The following is a 20,373-nucleotide window of genomic DNA, read 5'->3' as shown; positions in this document are numbered from 1 at the left end:
AACAAATACCTACTTTTGGGGGCAACCCTCCATAGACCCCCTTAGGGTTTGATTGTTTTTTAATGCCATGACAAACTTTGGTACAAACTGAGTGATCATTGTGGTTGAGTTGCAGAGAAGAAGTTGGAAGTGTTTATGGACGGACAGACAATGCGGCATGCCATAAGCTCCCCGGAACTATGTTCCAGGTGAGCTAACCACCCATAATTTACTCCACCTCCACAAAAAAAAAACAGAACAAGTTAGAATTTTTACAGCGCGTACGCTGTATACAATTGCACCGAGTTTGAAATGTCCCCGGCGTCGTCTACCACGTCTCCGGTGTCCCCCCGTCCCCCCCCGCATGGCTCAAGACAGCCAATGACGGCCGTCCGGTAGATGCAGTGCGTAACCTCGATGGAAATGGCGACAATTGATGGAAATACCCGAGTATTTCAATGTAAATTTGTGAAACTAATGTGTTATATATGTGAAAACCATTTAATTTATTGCTTGACGGAAAAAAAAAACGAAGAAACGCTCCCCTCATGTATGAACGAACGAACGAAAGACGTCATTTCCATCCACCATGGCATTTCGTGCCGAACGCAGAAAGCTAAGTTCTTCTGATGCCGTCATTCTCTTTAATATTAGCCATAAACAAGTGTTTCGTCATGCATTAGTAGTTGAAATTTACTTACAACAAGAACGAAAAAATAATCTCCTCAGATTCAACAAGAACGAAAAAAAAAAAACCGAAAACATCACGTGCAGGACAAGACCAATCGAGCTGAAGGAAACGATACTGTAACTGCACTGCTCCTGATTGGTCGAAGGACACCACGTGTGTTGTGTGGGCGGTGTTATGCACGAGGATTCCAGGCTAAGTTCTTCTTATGCCATCATTCTCTTTAATATTAGCCATAAACAAGTGTTTCGTCATGTATTAGTAGTTGAAATTTACTTACAATCATTCTTTTGCGGCCTCCTGCCATGCTGTATCGAACGATTTCATTCCTTCTGTTATATAAAAAGGTGCTTATCACAATAATAACAAGATTTTTACATTTCAAATATTAAGTACGCTTTTTAATTGTTTTTCAACTGAAAAAGCATAAATTGCATATTTTAACATTAGTGTACTCATTTGATTCACCACACGCGCTGTATTGAAGGATTTCACTTGTTTTCTTTAAATCCGCTGGGCTTTTTGCAACCCACTGCTCGGGACATGAACAAACCTCAGCCTTTTCACAAATAAACCCCAGCCTACTGCACGTTATATCGTGTGCTGCATTAGTTGGGATAAAATTGCAAAACAAGGTATCAAAGAATGACAAGAAAGAATGACACCACAATCACACTATATCAGAAGGAATGACATGAAAAGAATGACAACACAATCGTTTTACAGATTGCCATCATGACATTTTGACATATTTTCGTGTCAATCCCACAATAAATAAAATGCACAATTACACCACCCCACATTAAAAATGTACAATTCCCTCCCACATCCACATGTTCATACAATTGTTACTATTGCCACACAGTCACCCATGACAAAATGCCATAAGATGTCCTGATGGCAATCCGTAAAAGGATTGTGGTATTTGTTGTAATGTGGTGTCATTCCTTCCTGTCTTGTTACTTACGAAATCTCAAGATTTTGAAAGTATATTGATGGCTTCAGTCATCTGTTTGTGTGTTTGTGTGTAGGCACGATAACTCGAGAACGGAAGAAGCTACCATTGTCAAATTACACCACGTGATTCAGGAGGGTGATGGCTAGCGCTGATTAGATTTTGGTCAAAATCGGTCAAAGGTCAAGGTCACAGTGAGGTCAAACATTCGATTTTTGATGGTTTGGTACAGAATCATCGTATAAACTTCTGGTTTGCGTCGCTACCTTCTCTAGAGACAGCTTTTATTAGACAAGGTCAGAGGTCAAGTTGACGATTTCATAAGTACCAGTCGATGACTGCTTGCTTTTTTATTTTATTCCATCCCAACATTGTTTCATTTTTTTTTCTTTTTTACTGATTGTATATGTAATTAGACTGCAGAACCATTCTCAGAATAAAGACTCATTACTTGAGATTTTATTCAACAACTGAACTCAATTAAGAAGTTTTGCAATTTGTTGTAGCGATATCATTGCACATGATACAAGCTAAAGCTTGATCAAGAAAGGAATGTGCATCGTAGGACCACCAACCCTTTGCTTTGTACTGTACAGTATGATCCCTGACAAACCCATTCTCCACTCCCCTTCCTTCCTCTAAAAGAAACAATACTAACCATATGTTATCTCATGTGCTGCTCCTTGAGCAATGAGATAAAGACAAAATCTTCCTTTTGTTCCACCAATGTGCAAAAACATCTTCGAGTGAGAAGATGTTGTTTCATATGTCGTCATTTTATTTTCACGAATTCATGTTTTCATGAATAAATTCCAGCCTTTTCATTCCAATATATGTGCATATTTCTTTACTCTAGTAATGAGAGTAAAGGTAAAATGCTGGTCTTACATTTTGAATAAAATATAGGTTTTTCAAAGGTTACAAAATTTTTCTCCATTGTCTATGTCTTTTAATTCATTTTACAGTACACTGATGTCTCCTGATGTTCTTGTCCTGCATGCGATGCATGTACAAGCTCCCTCATGAGCCTTAGAGAATTGCAAAATAAAAAGCGAGTTAATAGATGAATAAATTGCTTTTTGGGTTATTGTAAAGTGCGAATACAAATAGACAGCATTAGATAAAAAGGGAAACCATGCAGCTTAGAAAAGTGGTACCGCAAGTAGTATGATGTGCAATGCAGAAAGAATCCTGAACCTGGACAGGCCTCCCCTAAGTTATTTACATTTTCCTTTTTGGAGCAGAGGTAAGCTTATGGGAAATTGGAAATCTTGCAAACATTAAAAGACTCCCAAGTGTACATGAGGTGCATAAACAGGGACGAATTATCACTATAAACTCGAGAGGACTGTGAAGTAGGCCTGTTAGGTTACACCAACAGAGCATTGTCAAACTTCCCAGAAATGTCGAGAAAGATTAAAAATGATAAGGAAACAAAATTAATTTTTTTAAAGTTGCAATCACAAATATGATTGAAATTTGAAAACCGAATGACATTAAAATATTTGACTCGTACAGTCCAACCGCTCCTTTCCGTTATGTCCAGATCAGTTCGTGATAAAAGGAATCACTGTGAACATTTTCAGGTTCAGTTGATAATCAAATTTTTTTTAAATTAATTTCCATGATAAAGACACTCATGGAACAGCATAAAGAACTAGAAAGCATCTCAAAATGCAAAGCCAGGCCCTGTCCACTTCGTACTCGAACTTAAAACCTGACGAAAACAAGAGTGAAAAACAATTGCACCTTTTATTTATTAGTGTTCTCCATAGTCTCATAATAAAGGTTTGTTGAAAATTTAAGGACAAACATTCAAATGTTAAGAGTTATGGCCTGGACAGACAAAATGAAGCTCAAATGTAAATAAACTAGAAGGGCACTCGGTCGAGCGCATACCTCCGCCACGTAATGCCTGATCCACGAGAACATATCGGGCACAATACATTTTTGAAAAATCGTACTATGCAGTACTATACCGTTTTTGGCACTCTCTCTCTAATTGGTGAAGAATCACTTTAAAAATTAAATAATTCTCGTATCCAGATTCGGATCTTCACCAAAATCGAATCAATTCGTCTTTGCGACACACCCAACGTGTCCACAAAGTTTCGTCTGAATCTGTCTGCACCTTTTTGAGATATCGTGCTATATATTGGTTTAGCACTACCTCTCAATGGTGAAGAATCATTTTGTAGTCGGATCCAGATCAAATCAAAAATTATAGTTGTTGGATCCAGATCTTCACCAAAATCAAATCAGTTCGTCCTTAACACACACCCAACCTGCCCAAAATTTTCATCCGAATCTGTCCACAACTCTTTGAGATATCCTGCACACAGACAAACAGACAGACAGACAGACAAACAGACAAACAGGGGTGAAAACATAACCTCCTTCACCTTTGGTGGTGGAGGTAATGAAGAAATACAGAAGGGATTATGAAAACTCAGCCATCTCGTGCAACACAGAGACAGTTGGACTAATAAGGCCGAGTTACCCTTGCCAAAAGAAAAGGGTATTGAATTTGGGTCCGTTTGTCTGTCTGTCTGCACAGAACTTTTCACCATTGGTGCGACTACTCATGTAGAATGTTTTAATGAAAATTATGACATCATAGGTCACGTGGTGTGGCAGTCGTGGTAAATGTGGCACGTGGTAAATAAGTAAACATTTAAGTAACATTGGAAAAAACAGAAAAACTTTGGACCTCTGTATCTCTGAAACCGCACCAAGGAAAAAATTGAAACTTGGCACACGGCAAGCACTCCTCATGGAGAATAAGTGCATTTTATGACGTCATAATTGCATATGTAGAACGCCACATCCGAAGTATGAAAAATTTTGAGGGTCATCTATGGAGAAAATGGTCCACAGGAAAAAGCTGCTGCAAGCCAATGGTTCGGTTTCTTGCAGGAAGAACAGGTGGATCCAATGACTGGGCATTCACCATGATTCCGTGCATGGTTAGGCTCCTTACCACAGCGGTAGCAGCTGTCGTTGCACTGGGGTCTATTCGGGGTTGATCTCCTGCGTGATGGCTGTTGTGGTGCTGGGTTCAATTGTGGTTTCGGCCTCGCTTGTTTGTAGTGTACTGCAGAATACACCCGTGTCCTCATCACGGACAATGTGAACTTGAGTCCTTGAAAGCTCATATTGCTGTCCCACTTGAAGAGCTTTGGCCAGCGTAAGTTCCTCAGTCCTCACCTCTGTCGAGCAGGCACTCCTGGACGATCTCCTCATACACGTCTTGGATAATTGCATCCACGAGTACATCTTCAGATTGCATATACTCGCAGTCCAAGAGAATGAGACGCAAGTCCTTAACAAAGTTGTCAAACGATTCCTTGGAGCTTTGTTTCCTCTTGAACAGCCGATGCCTCATGATGCTCTTATTTTTTTGGGGACGAATATACAATTCAAATTTATGCAGAACTTTGTTGGGGTCATCCTTCTCACCTTCACTCCATTCAAAAAGTCTTGTATATCTCTCGGCCTTGCTCACGGCTAGCCTGCCTTGCGTTTGTCAGGCAGATCAGCCAATGGACCATCAAAAACAAATCCACCATGATTTCGAAATCGAACAAATTCCTGATGTAACTAAGCTGAATGCCAGTCAATCGTGAGGTGCTCAAAGTTAACGGATGCCATAGTTTATGTATCTCAGATACCAGATTCAGATGGCATGAATGAACGGAGTTATTTGCAGATCACTTCTGACACCATGTAACATACGCAAGACTGCCATTTGTACGCCATCCGGGCCGCGCTGGAAGTGCCTCCTTTATTTTTCTAGTTCCGTTCAAATAACCAACAACAACATCAATAACACTAAAGTTGTTTCTGAATTGCAGGCACTTCAAACATACATTACAATAAGTACAGATTATTATAATGATAATAATTATTTATTTTACACAGTTTCCAAAAACACGTAACAGTCTAATACAAGGAAATCAGACATAGGTGGAGGCATTTCAGCCTATCATGTCTGCACCACATCAACAAAACACTAATTTATCAACATAAGATTCCCCCCACCCTCTCCCCCTTGATGAGAACAATTAATTTACTTCCAACTTCAACTTGTATTAAAAATGATTTTGTTTTAAAACAAGGTCAATATTAGTAATCGACACAGGACGAATCCCTCGCTATCGCCGTTCCGGTATAACTATCAAGGAACGCTGTGTATCGCATCGCCATCACACCGGTATCGCTATCGCAGATCACTGACTCTCCACAGGGTATTTAAAACATACCCGATTCATATAAAATAATAACCAATAATCAATTGCTTTAAAACCAGCCACAAGGGCAAAGAAAAACACGATTGCTTGTACGGAGATGATGAGCTCAGTTGCTGAGGGATAAAGTTAAATCCTACTGCACTTGCTTCTTGGTACGTCTTGACGTCATACGTTCCACTGTTCCAGGTGGAGCTGAGTCCACCTGAGCATTTTAAATCATGTTGTCCATGTAGGGTATTTAAAGATTATAAACATCTTTCTTCGATTTGTTCATTGTTGGTATCACAGCTCGGTATATTGGCTTGTGGGCGCCTGCAGTGACCACTATTTTCATTGTGTCTGTGTGTCTGTCCGTCTGTCTGTCTGTTTGTGACTCTCTCCAGAGCATAGCTCCGTGACGTTTGATGCGATCTTGATGAAACTTGGACACAAGCTCGATATCATGGTCTAGTTATGTCTTTTTGTATGAGGGACGTCCCACGCCCCTTGTGGGCGGAGCCACACCCACTTGAACTTTTTTCCTCGATTTTTTTCTTGCAATTTCATTTCCGAGAAGCTGTGCGTAATGTCCATAAGTACAATATATAAAAAATCCGATTTGATTTGGTCAATTTTGATGGAAGAGATAAGTTTTTACGGTAGGGCTTCCTCAATCATGCCCACGAACCATCGTCGCCTCCCGGCGTGTTATGTTAATTTTTTTTCTCGATTTTTTTCTCGCAATTTCATTTCTGAGAAGCTGTGCGTAATGTCCATAAGTACAATATATAAAAAAATCCGATTTGATTTGGTCAATTTTGATGGAAGAGATAGGTTTTTACGGTAGGGCTTCCTCAATCATGCCCACGAACCATCGTCGCCTCCCGGAGTGTTATTTTAAAAATTTTTCTCGATCTTTTTCTCGCAATTTCATTTCCTTGAAGCTGTGTGTAATGTCCATAAGTACAATATATAAAAAAATCCGATTTGATTTGGTGAATTTTGACGGAAGAGATATATTTTTACGGTCGGGCTTCCTCAAAAGCTTCCACTAACTCAATTGTACCTATCGTGGCATTGTTCAATAATGCCCGCGAACCATCGTTGCCTCCCGGCTTGTCTTCCAATTATTTTTTTTATCCCGATTTCTTTTTCAGTATACCGGAAAACAAATAGGTTTATTTGAAATTCCACCCAACGAGCAGGGAGCAGCTGTTTATCTCACACGATGACGACAATCGATGCACCAATCATCGGGTTCATTGGGGAGTTTTGCAGGAAATAATTTAAGAAAATAAAGAAATATATTTAATTCCACGATGATTTGTATAATTAGTCGACAGGTAATGAGTTTATGGGGTAATTAATTCGGGTCCAAGAAATGGTTGGGGACACTTTTAAGTAACAAAATGGCCACCAGTTGGCCATCTTTGATCACATTGCAAAACAAAATGATGTGCTGTGTCAATGATGGACACCATGCTGTGTCGTCTTTGTGCAAAGTTAGAATAAAATCGGTCCATACATGTCCGAGATATGGCTACAGATGCACGCGCGCAGGGACGCAAAAATCGAGACCAAATCCATAAGCCCCCGTTTTGGATTGAGTCCAACGGGGGATAATAAAGCATACAGTATTAGCAATGAAATTGGATGTGCATTATGAAAATTACCTGGTATTTTTGAAAGTCTGGGTGTTGGAATGGGAGAGTTCATTGAATAAGTAAACAATAGTAGTCACAGCTCCACATTGGCCACATCAATCCACCTTATGTAAGAGACATTTTCAGAGCCTATTCTTCTTCAATATGCAGCACATGGCTGCGAGTGGCATCATTTGTTGAAGAGCACAGCTATACCACTGATACAATGGCCCCTGTCGTTGATAGCAGGAATTTGGAATTTATCCAGGGTGCTGGAAATATCTCACCTACTCCTCACAAAGGACACCATGGGATCTTTAACATACACTAACTCATGACAATAACAAAGAGACATCCAGTTTAAACATCTCTGAGGGATGGCACACAACACGATGCCTCACCCCTGACCTGAGAATGGAACCTAGGCCAGACAGTTTATAGGTGAGCATCTTGGTTATCTTGCCAGCCCTACCCAATACAAGTATGTGGGTAAGTCAATAGATAAAGTGAACCTCTTGATCTCATGGTCCGTAACCTAAGTCCCATTCCCACAACCCAAGGTGTCGCTCTCCGAACCCTGCCGCTCCCTCTCTGAACTCTTGCCATCTCTCTCCCAACACCTGTCGTCGCTCTCCCAACCCAATGCTGGCCCTCACTCGAAGAACCTACTTAAGCCAATATTTTCAAATAAAAACTGAAAAATCTCCCCCCCTCCTCCTCTTCTTTTTTTACATTCTGAGACATATGAGGTGCATTGCCTTTGTTCATACAGCATATACACCACATGGCCAAAAGTATGTGGACACGGCGATTTTAGCCACACCCATTGCTGACAGGTGTATAAAATCAAGCATACAGCCATACAATCTGCATAGACAAACATTGGCAGTAGAATGAGCCATACTGAAGAGCTCAGTGACTTTCAACGTGGCACCGTCATAGGATGCCACCTTTCCATCAAGTCAGTTCATCAAATTTCTGCCCTGCTCGAGCTGCCCCGGTCAACTGTAAGTGCTGCTATTGTGAAGTGGAAACGTCTAGGAGCAACAGCAACTCAGCCACAAAGTGGAAGGCCAAACAAGCTCACAAAACTGGACGGTCGAATGCTGAAGCACGTCGCGCAGAAACATCGTCTGTCATGGGTTGCCACACTCACTACTGAGTTCCAGACTCTGAAAGCAACGTCAGCACAAGCACTGTTCGTCAAGAGCTTCATGAAATGGGTTTCCTGAAATTGTGGAGTAGGAATAATGGTCTGCGGCTGTTTTTCATGGTTCGGGCTCAGCCCATTAGCTCCAGTGAAGGGAAATCTTAACGCTACAGTATACAATGACATTCTAGATGATTATGTACTTCTAACTGTGGCAACAGCTTGGGGAAGGCCCTTTCCTGTTTCAGCATGACAATTCCCCCATGCACCAAGCGAGGTCCATACAAAAATGGTTTGTCAAGATCGGTGTGGAAGAACTTGACTGGCCTGCACGGAGCCTGACCTCAACCCCATCAAACACCTTTGGGATGAATTGGAACACCGACTGCGAGCCAGACCTAAATCATCCAACATCACTGCCCGACCTCACCAATACTCTTGTGGCTGAATGGAAGCAAATACCCACAGCAATGTTCCAACATCTATCTAGTGGAAAGCCTCCCTGGAAGAGTGGAGGCTATTATCGCAGCAAAGGGGGAACCAACTCCATATTAATGGCCATGATTTTGGAATGAGATGTTGGACGAGCAGGTGTCCACATGCTTTTTCACCATGTAGTGTACATGCTCATCTCAACCATGAAGTTTTGACTGAATGTACATAGACAGAAAAACAGGTAAATTCCTCATTTGAAGGTTATCTCATCGTAATCCAGCTGGATTTTTGCAATGTGGCAATTATATGAGACCAGCTTAGGTTTCGGCAGCTTAAACAGAAATACCTCGCTTAACACTGCCCTGTTGAACACGAATTCCTTTTTGAGGTCTCCGCCCTGGAAAAATCTTTTCCTAAAAAAAGAAAAAAAAGAAAAAGGCACTTACCTGTACGATTGTTTGGACTGTAGATGCACACGCTCTGAACCAATCAGCACTGTTTACTTTGCCTTTGTTTTGCAGCAGGATGAGCCTCCGCGTAGGAGTAGGAGGAGCGACGGCAATTATTCTTTTTCTTGATGTTTGCACAAAATTTGTTTTTGTTTATACTTACTGATGCTATTAAAACAAAATGTTCTTTTTATCTATAAAATGATGTCTTTACCATGTGTATTATTATTCGCACCATTACTGATACCCCCAGTGAAGCCCTCATATACCGCTCATGCCGAGGAAATAATGCTGTCGGGAACACGTCTCCATTTTAAAAAAGGTATTACAACTCCTTTCAGCACATTTCTGATTCTTGCTCTCTTTTCCAAAAATGCAACCCGAGCATGAAGTGAGGTATTACTGTAATTCATGATGTTAATCCTGCTGCCTTTAGTTGGAATTGGATCCTCAACCTCTGGGATACTAGTCCAGTCATCACAACACCACGAAGTCATTGCATCAGTGTACGTATTGTAACATGTCGGCGTTTTCATGGACCATGATCATGGTGGGTGATTTTGCCCCAAGAAAAACTAAGCGGCCTGGTTTGGTGAATTTGATTGGAGTGCATGAATGGGCAGGTGACCTCAGCATTCACACATGAAACAACGACTGCCTCTTCGGCTAGGAGGACCTTTCCTGCCAAGACAAAGCAACAAGGCTTTCCCACAAATTAGCCCAATGCATTAACATTAAAAAAAAAAAAAAAAATATATATATATATATATATATATATATATTACACACACACACACACACACACACACACACACACACACACACACACACACACACACACACACACACACACACACACACACACACACACACACACACACAATGTGAAGAAAAAAAATCACAAAAACAAAAACGTTGGAACCTCAACTCTGGAAGATCGCAAAGCACGTAATGACTTAACTCCCCAATTGTTGCTACAGAACCAGTAACAACCAGAAGGAAAGATCAGTGGTAGGAAGGAAAGCAATGGAAGAAATGAAAGCCATGGTGAGGGAGACAATAATAAATAATTAAAAACCTCATGGTGGGAAAAGAAAAAATGCACAGCCTCATGTGTCCTGGTTGGGGAGAACTCACACCTTGGGGAGAGCCGGCATGCTCTCGAGATGTCTCTCCACACTTGCCGGTGTTGGCAACACCAAAACTCCAACATGTGATACTGCACTGGAAGTCAGCTACCATTGAGCTGGCACACTCTCGGGGCATCTCTCCACTTGCTGATGCTGGTAATGCCAAAACTCCAACACGTGCGACTTACTGGACTAGAAGACAGCTGGCCTCTTTACCATCCATGTTACTCATCTATATCTATCTTCTGCTGGGCTCCTTTTCCAACTCTGTCTCCTAGACTAATTGCCCTAACTATCTGCTCCCTCATCATGTGCTTTTGGAGGGTTGTGCAAAAGGACGGCTCACATAACTGAACATCAGCATCCTGCTCATAATCGTTCTTTCTCCCCGAGGGCTGGTGTTCACTCCCAAGGTGCAAATTAATTGCCATAGCAGTGAATAAATTACAATAAACATGAGGATGGGAAGAGGGAGAAATGAGATCTGTGGGGGGATTGTGGCATCCTCTTCTGTTATAATTGAACCACACATGCTGATTCACAGAGTACATATACAGACCACCTGGCAGTATTTGGACTAGGACATATACAAGGGGGATTGTCACAACTTCCCATCCATGTTTCTGCATTCATAATACATATAACACCAACATTCCCATAGACTGGTGGCAATAACCTGGCTTTTTTTGAACATCATCACTACAATTAGCTTATAGTGTGGCCTTAGGTGTTGAAAGACAGGATGAACACAAGTCAGTTTGTCTTTCTGTCTTTATGTTCGGGTAGTAATAATGCTTGCTCACTGCTCAGGACATTGCACAAAAGTATTTATATGGCAATCCACTGGAAGAAGTTCACTCTCTTAAACAAGTAGGTCTCATCAACCATGACCTCTCCGAGACCACCCACAAAGCAAAAACTATCCTCCAAAGGTAACCGCACACAGGGCATCCTCCAGCATGTCAAGACTTTCCTTGAATAATAGGAACGATTCACTTCTAAGGGGCGAAAAGTATCATTTTTCTTCAATGATTTTCTCAGGAATACTGCTTGGGATTTTCATTTTACAATCACTTTTACTTAACAATGAATTGTTTCAGTTTTAATTTAAAAAAAAATGGAGGTCGAGTTAACACCTCGACCAAGCTTTGTATTATATCAACATGACGAAACGGCATTGTGTTAATCTTTCCGCATAGTATATCACCATTGTTTTCTCTGGCATGAAGGTTGATCGAAAGTGTGATTTTTGTACTCGCATGTTAAGATAATAATTCATCCAAATCAGTCCGATGAAAGGCCATTTCCTCTAAAACAAAGCACCAAGTAGTCAAAATATCCTGGATGGATTATTTTGAGAAGCTTGGTTGTTCTTTTTTTTCCACAAATAGGCATTGATAACCTGTTGTACAAGTACTCACAACGGTACATTATGTGTCATACAATTTAAAAAGAAGCTTCGCAACCATTATGTGATTCCAGAAGTGTGACATGACGTGACAAACAATGTGTTGCTGTCGTTTTTTTCTAAACTGGAAGAAACTTCAACGTTTACAAAGTTTGTCACTATGGCACTTAATTAGGATCAGGATTAGACCATTTGGTACACGTGTACTGTCTGTGCTACAACCTCATCAAACCTTTTGATTTTATTTTAACTCACAGTAAAATCCATTCCTGCATATCGACCAGCTCTATGTTGGTTGCATCATTTCTGGAGGCATGACGATGCCATTGATGTCATTTGCCGAACAGGTAAAGGTGGGAATTTATGATTTAGTACAGAATGGCCTATTCTTTTCAAACTATACCAATCGGAACAGTTGGCTTCATGTCCCATTTTGTATGAAGTGGTATACTCTCATGCAATTATACAAGCCTGGTGTTGGTTTAGTGGTTATGGTGGTGGGCTTGGGATCCTTGGGTCCTGAATTTGAGTCCTGTTGGCCACTGAATTGACACCAGGTGGGGTCGATTCAGCCTGTCATCCTTCCAAGATCGGCAAAACGAGTACCATTGTACTGGTATTGGGGCACAGCATCAGTGGCATTGCTGTGCCCAAATAAAATGAAAGCTACCCGGTAGGATAGCTACCTGGCAACCAAGCTGCCATATGCAAGAGGAAGAAGTGCAATTGTATTTGTGTGAAGCAAGCAGGATGACATTCATAATTGAGTTGGTGTTCAAACTAAAAGTAGTGAGCTATCCTGTCAGGCCATGGATCCATGAGATTGAATCGGAGGTATGCGCTTGTAGATTCTGTTCATTATTGCCTCTTCCATTCAGCTTTCACAAAATTTCAATAGGGAATAGCAAATGCATCGATATATCAAATCAGTTCTGAACACAGATGTCCAGCTGAGGTTACAGGTGAGCAACGTTCGACCTAAAGCATGCAAATATCTCAGTTCATAAGGAGAGATAAATTATCCATCCATCCATCAGGACCATACTCTGTAGAGAGCGTTGGTGCTGCCAAAGCAGTCTCTTTGGCTGCTGGACACAATCCTGGACGGGTCACCACTCCAACACAGTATACCAACATGCTGGCACTCATTTTGCCGACCTCGGAAGGATGACAAGCCGAGTTAACCGCACCTGCTATCAATTCAACAGCTGAGTGGGATTTGAACTCAGGAACCTAAGATCCCAAGCCCACCAACCAAACCATTAAGCCAACACCAGGCGTAATAAATTATGTTCTACTCTGTTTCACTCAGCTCTTACTGAAGCTGTGATAAATTTCTGGATCCACCGAGTTTTACGTCGTAAATTTTTACCTGTGACATGTTACAGATCGACAAGAGCTCCACATTTCTGCTGTTGGAGGTCCTTGAGGGTCGATTTTTGAAATGTTCACCCATTGGTCAGACAGCTGTTGGACTCCACCCACATTTGTCGCTTGATCACCCACCATGGCACCCAGACAAAATATGGCCGCCATCTTGGGCCTAACATTTTAGGCCTCTAAACCTCTGTTGATTATATACAGTACTACCTAAGTTTATTGCGTCAGATTTCCATTGGCTTTGTTTACGTCGAGTGTTCATCACGATGAGGGACCCCGAAAATCTAATCATATTGTAACCGTTGGTTCAATTAAAGACGACGAGTTTATTTATTAAAAAAAAAACTGTGAGAAGAGAGAGCCATAGATCGGTTGTGTACAAAACAATATGGAAGTATGAAAGTGACAATCTCATTGTTAGACATTACAAGTTCTAACCATTCAACGATTACTTCAAATAAGTAAACTCTCTGAAATGAGAGCGAGAGAAGAACCTTCAGAGTTTAGGCTTTATTCCATTTGATTGGAGCCGCTTCTACGGGCACACCGGGGAATACAGGTTCAGCTAGGAGTACATAAGCAGTAACGTATACATGTGCAATTAATCATCGCAGAATAAATCCGCGTAAGCACGGAGTTCGATATAATCTCCATTCTCACCAGTCAATGAGCACCTTCAGTCAATGAGCACCAAGTGAACAGCCGATGTAAATGGCAATGCCCCGGGGACAATCACCCCGTGCCGCGGAGACCTCCCCTTATACGCGAGACGCACAACATGTGATCCCGCGTCATGTCCCTCAATTCACCTCAATTCACCACATTCTCCCCACCTTTAAAATGCAACTAGGGGCCCAACTTACACACCATGATTGCTTTAGCACTATAGGAGTATACATTTCAAGCAACGCGGACTAATAGATCTACAGAAGCATACATGCCAAGCAGTGATTATTTTGAGTTGTCGGAGCATGGTAATGAGCATCGATATATGATATAATGAGCATATAGGAGCATGAGCAGCGAGAATGCCGATAATCCCCTTTACAGATCGAGTCGTCGAGGGGGCCTTATTCGTCGACCTCTCCGGGAGTAAATGGCAGTTTCACTTGAGGGAGGCTTCCGATCCTCTTGGTGAGCCTCGACTTGTGCCGGGGATGTCTCCTCGATCGCTCTCGGGTGGAACGCGGCAGCCCCGTCGCCCGGTGGAGTTCCTGGGGGGGGGGGAACACCTGGGGAGGGGATGTCAGAAGGAGGAGTGCCAGAAGGTGGTGTACCTGCAGGAGGAGTACCTGAGGGAGCCAAATGGCGAACCGACACAGTGGTCTCCCTGCCATCCGGGAGCCTGACATGAGCATACTCTGGATTAGTGTCAATGAGTTCGACCCCCTCCACCATGGGTTCATACTTGCTTTGTCGTACCGGGCGTTTCATGAACACTGTTCCGGGATGGGTCAGCCAGTTGGGCACCGTTTGACCGTCAACATAACGTCGCTGGTGAGTAAACATTCGTTCGTGAGGAGTTGCATTGGTGGACGTGCAGAGCAAAGAGCGTATGGAATTCAGAGCGTCGGGAAGGGCTACCTCCCACCGCTCGGGGCCCAGTCCTCTCGATTTCAGCGCCAGAGTTACGGCTTTCCAAATAACCCCGTTATACCGTTCCACCTGCCCGTTACCCTGTGGGTTGTAACCCGTCGTTCGACTAGTTGCTATGCCGAGCTCTAGTAGGAATTGTTTTAGCCCGGCCGACATGAAACACGGCCCTCTGTCTGAATGTATGTACGAAGGTTTCCCAAACATAGCGAAGAGGTCAGAGAGACATCTCACGACAGTGCCCGAGGTCATATCCGAGCATGGAAATGCGAAAGGGAACCTTGAATATTCATCAACAACGGTGAATATGTATCTGTTGTCTGTTTCGGTCGGCAGGGGCCCTTTGAAGTCGATGTTTAGTCTCTCGAAGGGGGAAGTGGCCTTGATCAGTCTGCCAGATGCTGCGCCATAGAATCTGGGTTTTAGTTCAGCACAAACAGGGCATGAAGCATTCATTTGTTTAATATCTTCAACAGAATAGGGAAGATTTTGTCTGCGCACGAAATGTGCCATTCTGGTTACCCCTGGGTGGCAGAGAGACACGTGTAGGTCTTGCAAAGCCTGACTGATTGTTGCCGAACTGTAGACCCGAGAGAAGGTATCTGCAGCAGGGTTTTCCTTCCCGGGCCGGTAAACAATGTCGTAACTGTAGCAAGCTAGGTCTATCCGCCATCTCATAATTTTTTCATTCTTAATTTTCCCGTTATTTTTCCCATCAAACATGAATGCCACGGATCGTTGGTCCGTGACGAGCGTGAAATGGTTTCCCAGTAAATAATGTCTCCATTTCCGCAGCGCTTCGACGATGGCGTACGCTTCCTTCTCTATCGCTGAGTGTCTCTGCTCGCTTCCAGAGAGAGTTCTCAAGAAGAACGCGACGGGTCTCCCAGACTGATTAAGCGTAGCAGCTGTGGCGTGATTTGTAGCGTCGGTTTCCACCACGAAGGGCACCGAGCTATCGATCGATAAAACCACGGCATTACTGATATCGTCTTTGAGGTTGTGGAAAGCTGTCACAACAGCGGCATCTGGTGGAAAGTTTTTGCAATGCACTAGGGGATGTATTTTCTCGGAGTATTGCGAAATCCATCTCGCATAGTAAGCAAACATGCCGATCACCCGGCGCATCGTCTGCAGGTCCTGAGGTGGTGGTAGCTCACGGAGCGGGCGCAATCGTTCAGGATCAGGCTTAATTGTGCCGTCGGCTATTGTGTAGCCGAGAAGGTCAATTGACCTTGCCGAGAATACGCATTTCTCATAGTTGAGAGTCAGATTATATTTTCTAGCAATGCCCAAGAATCTGTCCAGATTCATATCATGTTCCCCCTGATCCCTACTGCACACTGTGACATTGTCCACGTAAACAAAAGTGTCTTTGAGGTTTTCATCTGAGATGATGTCGTCCATAACCCGTTGGAAGCAAGCTACTCCATTCGTGACACCGAATGGTATCCTTCTGAACTGGTAGAGGCACCTCCCTGCCTGGAATGCGGTGTAAGGTTTGTCTTCCTCTCGGATGGGAATTTGGTGATAGGCGCTTCGCAAGTCGATGGTGCTGAATACCTTATAATTGGCCACGCGTTCGACCATCTCGTCTATGCGCGGCAGGGGGTAGGCATCGAGTTGGGTAAAGTGATTGACCGTTTGGGAATAATCGACAACCATTCGTTTCTCATGGTTCTGACTGCTGGTTACTAACACCTGTGCGCGCTATGGCGAATCGCTAGGTTCTATAATTCCTTCTTCCAGTAATCGCTTGGTTTCCGAAGTGATGAAATTCATGTCAGCAGTGGTATATCGCCGCGATTTGATCGCTATCGGTTTGCAGACCGGCGACAGGTTAGCGAACAGCTGGGGGGACGTCACCTCCGCGGTGGTCAACGCATTTAAAATTAGACGAGGCTTGCTTCCTCCAAAGGGTATTTCGACGCTCGTGTGCTGCTTGAGGACATTATGACCCAGAATTACGTCTGCGCATAAATCACGAAGCACCAGTACCCTTACATCCCAATGCGTGTACCCTTTTACGTCCAATTCAACATTGCAGTACCCTCGTACGCGGGATTGTAGTGATGTGGCGGCCATGCATACCGTATTGTCTGTCGGGTGGATTATCCATTTCCTGCCCTTTACTAGCGAGCTGTTGACGAAACTTTCAGAGCTACCGGTATCAATCAGTGCCTCAGCCATATGCCCGTTAATTCGTACGTTGATGATAGCCTTGGATAGATTCCCCGGGGAGGCTGCAGTTAATTTATTCCATTTGGTTTTCTCGGCTCTCTCAACCAACGATGGACAAGATCTACAAACCAGAGAGGTTCGACGCAGACCCAAACGCGACTGACGCAGAAATGAAATGGTCGCATTGGTTCTGTTCCTTCTCACACTATCTGACCATCATCGAGGAGGGAGCTGACAAATTTGCCGCTCTCGTGAATCATGTCTCGCCCAGTGTATTCAGGCTCTTCTCGGAGTGCGACACTTACGAAGCAGCGATCGACGTGCTGCAGGCGCTCTACGTGAAGCCCAAGAACGAGGTATACATACGACATCTTCTCAACACATGCAAGCAAGCAGCCGGGGAGACAATCGATCAGTTCCTGCAAGCTCTGAATCAGCTGGGAAAAGACGGCAGCTTCCGGGCCGTAAGCGCCGAGGAACACCGAAATGAAGCGACACGGGAGGCATTCATCCAAGGACTCAGATCAGCCCACATACGGCAACGCTGACTAGAGAAAGCGCAACCTACTCTTGACAAGGTAGTCGATCAGGCACGAGCGATGGATACGGCTCAGCAGCAATCTGAGTCATTTGGGACACCGATGCTGCTAATGAACGCTGCTACGATGGGAACCCAAGGAACCCCACTGGCACAGACACAGCCAGACATAGGGGATGGAGAAACACCCGAGGAGCCGGATACCCAGGCCACGTCAAACTCCTCAGCAACTGCTCCGGTTGGTAAATGCTTCTTTTGTGGGTACAAAAGGCACCCTCGTCAAAAATGTCCCACCAGAGATGCCACATGCATGAATTGCGACAAGAAAGGGCATTATGCCAGGGTATGTAAATCTACTCTAAGGAGAAATAAACCCACTTCTGCGGCTCTCTACTCACTGTACTCTCTATGGAGTAAATTGAAATGAGAGCGAGAGAAGAACCTTCAGAGTTTAGGCTTTATTCCATTTGATTGGAGCCGCTTCTACGGGCACACCGGGGAATACAGGTTCAGCTAGGAGTACATAAGCAGTAACGTATACATGTGCAAGTAATCATCGCAGAATAAATCCGCGTAAGCACGGAGTTCGATATAATCTCCATTCTCACCAGTCAATGAGCACCTTCAGTCAATGAGCATCAAGTGGACAGCCGATGTAAATGGCAATGCCCCGGGGACAATCACCCTGTGCCGCGGAGACCTCCCCTTATACGCGAGACGCACAACATGTGATCCCGCGTCATGTCCCTCAATTCACCTCAATTCACCACACTCTCAATTGATTAAAATCAATTCAAATGTACTGAGGATTAAACATTCTGGCCACTCACCAGGACGACGATTTACGGAGCTTTCAAAATGCACACAGCCCTCCGAGTTCAAACATATCGGAGGTACAGCTGGTCTCTCCAGACGCTCAGTACAAATGAACGCCCGCACTCGAAAATGGCATCGGCAAAGAACAGTCCGACCACGTGGACCCATAATGTTCCACCGAGTTCAATCAACAGTTTAATATGAATTACTTTAAACAATGTAAATTAACCGAGATTCATTAACTTGCAATAAAAGTTTAAATTGCAACAACAACAACAACAACAACAACAACAACAACAACAACAACAACAACATTAATTCGTCCATACATCAATTGATGAGGTATTCAGTTTATCGAATTCACATCAGACATCAAAAGAACCGAATACCCAGACGTCGTAAGGCCTAAGTCACATTTGCCCTACGGCGGCCGTACGTCCTCTGAATTGACAGAAACGTGCGGCGGCCACAGAGTTTCTGCGGTGGCCTCAGGGTGGCCCTACGCCGTTTGGCTATCTTTTACAGGCCGTAGGGGTCGCTGTGGAATTATAACGCAGAGTTGAAACTTTTTTCATTTCTACGTTGGCCGGAGCAATTCGACAAGCCGTAGTTGTGACGTAGTTGTGTTCCACGTCGACCGTACGTAGGGCGTACGGTGGGCTTGCGTTATTCGTGCGGCTGCCGTAGTGTCTTATCAACGAAAAATGAATTTTGCCCAAAAAAACCGAATACATTTGAAAAAAACCGAACACAACGAAGCGTTCATGTTTGTTCACGTGTCTCCCCCACCTGTTCGAGCCGCATCTTCGCGCTTTGTTCATTCATTTCATCGGTGGAAGTCCTCGTGAAAGCATCTCTCGTGTCGATCGCTACTTTACCTCGTGTTTTCACCTTGATTTGTGCTGTTTTTTTTTGTTTTTTTTTACTCATCTTGTGTTTTAATTAATAACAAAAAAGCAATCCGATCACGTGATGTGACAGACTGTCGGGCAAGGATATAATTTCACAGAAAAACCGGTTGTAATTTGGAATATCCATGATTACCTCAGCCCGATGCGTTTGATGAAAGTGATTGTGGTTCTGGGGGCATCATGTTTGATGAGCTGCCCTGGGGGCAGCGCTCGCAGAGTGCATGAGCGATCGGAACCCAGGCCGGAGCTCGAGCCTGTGTGGACCTTTGGATGTGGTGATTGTACCAGTTTACATACAATACACCGCCACCGAAGGTCATTTACTTATCTTATTTTACCTAAAACATGGTAATTTCAGTTTAAAGTGTCTTGAAAGTGGGTTTTATTTGGGTCCACGAACGGATTAATTCACTCCATTATTTCTTATTGGGAAAATAGTTTGGGAATCGAACTTTTTGCAATCCGAACTGCCTCCTGTAACGAATTCAATTTGGATTCTGGGGGCACCACGTACTGGTATATTCCAAACTGTTATATTTTTATTTCAGTAAAAAAAGAACTGGTATATATACCCACTCGTTACCGTCCGTCTGGCCGCACGTTCGCCTTAGGGCCCCCCTGCGGTCGCCTTGCGGGCACCTTGAGGCAATGTTGCGTCTGCCTTGAAAATTCTATGGCCGCCGCAGCACCCCCTTAAGGTCACCGTGCGACATCAAATCAAAGACCGTACGGCACCACCACATTTTCGGTCTCCACAATTTCTAAATATCCCGTGCGGCTCCCCGTAAAATAAAAACATATGTGACAGCTACATTGTGTGACTGTGGAAATACTGCGGCCGCCGTATAATTGATAGTGGCCATAGATTTTGGAGACCCGACGGCCGCC

This window comes from Eptatretus burgeri, chromosome 5, assembly GCF_056783735.1.
Source record: "Eptatretus burgeri isolate ZD-2024b chromosome 5, Ebu_testis_v1, whole genome shotgun sequence".
In the NCBI taxonomy this organism is placed as follows: Eukaryota; Metazoa; Chordata; class Myxini; order Myxiniformes; family Myxinidae; genus Eptatretus; species Eptatretus burgeri.
This window is presented reverse-complemented; position numbering follows the sequence as displayed.